This window comes from Cornus florida, unplaced genomic scaffold (assembly GCF_030987335.1).
Source record: "Cornus florida cultivar Cherokee Brave unplaced genomic scaffold, ASM3098733v1 CherokeeBrave_3.0.0_Hap2_Chr10, whole genome shotgun sequence".
Taxonomy (NCBI): Eukaryota; Viridiplantae; Streptophyta; class Magnoliopsida; order Cornales; family Cornaceae; genus Cornus; species Cornus florida.
In genome coordinates this window covers 30,167,924-30,173,931 of record NW_026775580.1, presented here as the reverse complement: position 1 = coordinate 30,173,931, position 6,008 = coordinate 30,167,924, and positions in this window count along the sequence as shown.

Sequence of the window (6,008 nt, the reverse complement as noted above, 5' to 3'; positions counted from 1 at the left end):
ATTATTAAAAACTAATGCCTTCCATAATTCAGCTTAATTGGTATCTATTGGATGTGTTTGGATTAGTCAGAGGGGGGTAGTCTGAGACTAACCCTGTGATGACTTTTGGGTATGATCCGGGACCTGCCTATTTGAAAGTGCACTACCCTTTTATTATGGCCATTAGGCTTTATGTGCCCTTATTGTGTAGACGTGATTTGAGATCATATGGGGAGTAGACGTATAATTTAGCCACACGTGTGTTTTCGGTAATCCGGGATGTATAATTTAGACACACGTGTGTTTTCGGTAGCCCGGGACTATACGATTCACACCATTTTATTTTAGGGGAGCCCGGGGCTCATGTGAGATATATGAGTTTAGTAATGTTTAATGATGATTATTGCCATAAAAATTACTTGAGATATGGATCTTAAATTATTGCTCTTATTTGAGTTGCTTTTATATATGGAAATACAAAGTAAGGTTAGCTTGCTGAACGATGATTGTGTTTATCATTTCTTGTTGAGCTTGTGAGCTCACCTTATTATGACATTTCAGGTACCCGTTGAGTAGGAACGTGATGAGATCACATGACGGCGATGGATTTTAGCTAACTTTTTGTATTCTTTTGTTTAGTTCAATTTTTCCTTGTTAGGATCATTATAATAAGAATGATGATATTTTGTGAGATTTAATTCAGTTTGTCTAGTTATCATGGAATAATTTTGACGATGAATATTATCATAGTTGTACCAATTTAATAAATTAGAGGGAGATTCACATCTACTTATTTATTTATTTATTTTTCAAATCTGTGGTTATTCAAAGAAAGTTATGCCAAATTTTAATACGAGATAAGGGTTCTTGTATTTAAAATTTTGGGGTGTGACAGTTTGATATCAGAGCCTATGTTAAGAATTACTTGGCAGAAAGAAGTGATAGTAAAAATATAAGTAATACCATATCTATTGTGACTCCACTCGGAAGTGCGACGACGCTTGATAGAATATATTGTGCTTGTCTTGTTAGGATTGGGAGTTGGAGTTTCTTGTTGATTGGATAGGACTACGGATTAAGAAGTTGACGATGTTTGGTTATGTTAGTGAGATATCATGCTCAGACTGCCATGGGAAGATTATTGTCTTCTCAATTCTTGGACAATTACCTTCTTAGTAAGGCACCATGACTAAGGGATTTCATACCCATGTTGAGGTGGTTGAGCAGCATATGACTATAGAGCAGTTTCCTTTCGTGTGACGACCCTGGATTTTTCAACCCAGTGTGTCATGTGATGACCCAAACCGGATCCGAGATGCGGAAGAAAAAAAATAAAACAATGGTCTCAAGAGACACAACACATCCCTAAGACACCAATGTGACACTCAATGAGGTCACGGAACCCAAAGGAAACGAATGCGAAAGCAACATTTCAAAAATGGACAAGAATGGACCTAGGGGAAAAAACATCATTTCCAGCTTAAAAGTGGGTGCCACCGAACACACCATTGGAAAGACAATAAAAATTAATGAATTTAGACTCAAGAATCACTTGATTCGGAGTCCGGATGAAGAAGATATGACTAACGGAAGAAGAAGGGGCAAAACGGTCAAAAAGTGCAAACCCTAGATCATCTAACCGGTTACCAAGCCTTCCTAACCGGTTAGGAGACCAAAAAACTCGACCAAAACACTGCCCATGCACATGTAACCGGTTACCAAACTTCTCGTAACCGTTTAGATGTAAAGGGGGCATAATACTTAGCAAGGAAAACCTGGCAGCAGAGGTTTTTCCGGAAAAAATGAGATTTTGAGGCCCTAGATGACATTTTCTGGAAAAACACAAAGAAGAAACCCCCCTCCAAATTGAGTTTTCTATGTGACTTAAGAGAAAAATTGAAAAATATGCACTTTGAAATGCCCAAAATTCCCTCCCAATAAAACTGGTCCAGGGGGTACAAAAAGCTGCTAAATGGAAAAACAGAAGCTGAACTTTGCGATCGATTTCCGATACCAAGATGACATTTTCTGGAAAAACATGAAGAAGAAACCCCCCCTAAAATCACATTTTCTAAGTGACCATGTGAAGAACGTGTTGACCTTAAGGATCTCATCCAATGACAATCTAGATGTTTTGATGACAACAAACCATTAATGATGTTTAAGGACTAATGTTTACAGTGAGTATTATATAGATTATTCACATTCAAAGAATGACCTCAATGAAGCTATAAAGATCATTCCAAGTATTCTATTATTCAAGATCACATCAAGAAAAGCAATAGATACAAAGAAGACTTGAAGTTGCAAGAACCAAATACAAAGTCCATCCAAAGATAGCTTGGACTACAATGAGCAAGCAAGCAACTCAAAGAAAGGAAGAAAGCAAAAGTACCTCAAAGCTTAAACGATCATGGACAAAGCATGAAGAAAGGGGTAGATAGGTTGGTGAGTGTTTAGGATTCAATGTCAAGGTATTTATGAATCCATTTGAAGCTCATCTCTATAGGATCATGCATATCATCATTATCATTCATATATTCCTATATTCATTAGCAATAGACTATGCTCTTAATATATATATATATATTTGCACATGAAGTCATTGCTAAAGAATGAGTTAGTTCAAGTCTACTTAAGCTTTGAAAGAACTCATCACTTGTACTAGAAATGTTAAGACCATGCACATCAATTACATGATTCACTTTGGTCTCTAGAAAGTAAATGCTAAGACTTAGAATATATTTACTAATCTATAAAGCCTTCATTACAATGACTTGGTAACAGACTTTAGGACCCAATATCTGCCTGATGAAAAACTGTCTTTTTGGCTAAGTATGAAAAATGGCTAAGTGTGAAAAATGAATTTTTGAAATAATGATTATTTCAAAATAATTTTTCTCGGTAATAACTCTTTATACTTCAAATAGCTTAAAATGATTTTATGGGATTTTTTCATCCATTCTACATTGGTCTATATGAGGATTCATTTTTACCAAAACTGTCGGAAATCCAAATTTGTACTAAAGCTGAATTTCTACATTTTGATTTAGTTGGTTTTCAATTTTCTAGTATTTTTTATTAAATCCAAATGGGGGGTACTTCCTTATTTACATTGTAAACTTAAACTAAATGGACATATAAATACTGTAAAGACATTTACTTAAATGTTTTCAATGAAAATAAGGTGTATGCAGAAGTACTGTAGAAAAACTGTCCAGTTGAACTGTCTGACACACTGTCCCTAAAATCTGATGACCATATAACCGGTTAGGAAGTTTCATCTAACCGTTTAGATGAGCTAAACAGAAAGCAACATGGTCGAAGCCACCTTATAACCGGTTAGGAAGTTTCATCTAACCGTTTAGATGAAACAAAACAGAAAGCTTGATCTTCTTATCCGCACCTTGTAACCGGTTAGAAGAATTAATCTGACCGTTTAGATCAACATACAAAACATTGTATCTACCTTCTCGTAACCGGTTAGGAGAACTCAAGTAACCGTTTACATGTACTTAAATAGAATACGATTTTTTCTTTGCCAATGATGTAACCGGTTAGAAAAAGCTATATAACCGGTTAAATGTGCTTTAACAGAATAAAACTTTTCTTGGCCATTGATGTAACTGGTTAGGATGAAGCTTGTAACCGTTTAGTTGAACTAAACCAGAAGAATGTCTTCAATCATTTGCATTCAAGTAACCGGTTAGACAACAACTTGTAACCGGTTAGATGGGATCTAGATTTCATCTACTCAAGTAGTTTACGCCTTGTAACCGGTTAGATGAATAGGCAGAAGCTTCCCAACGGCTATTTTGACCATCTGACCTCATGGGAACTTATCATAATGCCCTCAAACAGCTATATTCTTCCAAGGGCCTATAAATACACAATGTAAGGACATTTGTGGGCATGTAAGGGAGCCAACACTTGAGAGACCTCATTAGGCAACAAAAGAGAGCTTTTATTCTCATATTTTCTCATCATCTCTCTCATTCATTCATATACTATACTTGAGAGATTCAACTAAGGATTCAAAGAGCTTTTGCTCTATTCTATACTTGAAAGATCCTATTGAGTTCATAAGAGCATTTATTCTTCTCTTATATCATCTTCTCTCATCACATCATTCATAGAGTTTGAGCTTTATTGATATTCATATATACTCTAGTTTTGTGAGCTTACATTTGTATATCTATCTTGAGAGAGATTCAATCTTGTACTTCAACTACAAACTTCTCCACAAACTTGTAAGGGTTGGTGTGACCCAAAAGAAGCCTAGAAGAAGGGTGTTCTTCTAGCAAGAAAGAGAAGCAAGGGCTTGTTTCATGTAAATGTTTGCTCTCCACCCGTAAAGAGAAGCCATAGTGGATTGGGAAGTCTCAAGAGGGGTCTTGAGCCGAGGAGTAGGAGTTTTCGAACCTCGCTAAAATCGCCGAGTCATTGTTTGCAATTTCTCTTCCCTTATCACTTTTACAATTGTGCTATTAATTGTTTACTTTCATATCTTAAATATTGCATAATTGCTTAAGTGGTTGATTAGAAATTGTAAATCTATAAATTGCGAAAATTAGCCATTGACTCTATTCACCCCCCCTAGAGTCAATTCTTGGGCAACAATTGGTATCAGAGCCTAAACTCTATTGAAGGACTTAACCATCTTGGAGTACGATCATGGCCAACAATGGTAGTATCACACACTTAGAAGGATATTGCAATGATCAACCTCCTTGTTTTGATGGAAATGATTATATCTATTAGAAAATTAGAATGAAAGGCTTTCTAAAAAGTATTGATATTGATTTATGGAAAGTTGTTGAAAATGGTGATCATATCCCAACCAAAGTTATTGAAGGGAATGAAAATCCTAAATCAAAAAGTGAATGGGATGAAAATGATCATAGATTAGTTAAATGTAATGCTTTAGCCATATGTTATCTTTATTGTGTATTAAGCAAAAATGAGTTCAATAAAATTATCTTTTGTAAAACGGCTAAAGAAATTTGTGATTTGCTTGAATTAGCCTATGTTAGATCAAGTCATGATAAGGATTCAAATATAAATGAACCCTCTAGCATAAATGAGATGCATTTTAGTTTTACTAACATTACTAATCATTTGAATGTTATTGATAGAATTAACTCATCTACCTATGGTGAAGAAACTGACGAAATGCAAAAGAAGAGTATAACACTCCAAGCTTCTAGCAAAGAAGCAAACAACATCAAAGATGTGGTTAATCTTTGTCTCATGGCCAATGAATATGAGGTAAATTCGAATCATGAATTTTTTGATTTAGAAACTTCCTATAATGAATTAGTTGATGAGCACAGTGAATTACTTGATGCGTTTAAAGAGTTACAAGGTGTGCTAGAAAACATACTTGTGAAATGTGCTTCCTTTAAAAAGGAAAACCATGATCTCCTTCAAAGATATGAAAAAGTTAAGATAGAAAATGATTATTTGAAAAAGGAAAATCATTATCTTATACAAAAATTAGAAAAGATTAAAATTGAAAATGAGTCATTGAAAAATAAAATGAAATGTGTATTCTCTAAAGAGTTTTCATCAATTGATCTTATTTCCGAAAATGAGTCTTTAAAGAAAATTATTGATGATCAAAATGACATTTTAACAAAGTTTACCAAAGAAAAAGAGAATTTGAGTATTATGCTTAGTAAGCAAAGAAATGTCTTTTTCAAAAATGGAATAGGATATGATTCTTATAATAAAAATGCATGTTTATTGAAAAAGAGAGAGTTTTTAAATGATTCATTTGACAATAGTTCTTTTCAATATCCTAAATGCAATTATTGTAAAAAGTTAGGACACATAATTCAAAATTGTCCATTTAGAAAGAGGATAAGGACTAAGAGAATTTGGGTTCCAAAAGGAACTTATGAGCCATTATCTAACTTCCATGGACCTAAGAAAATTTGGGTACCAAAAGAAGATTTTCTAAGTTTTCCTTGTAGGATTGCTTGATGGCATTGTATTTATTCAAGGATTATGAAGGAAGCATCACGCTT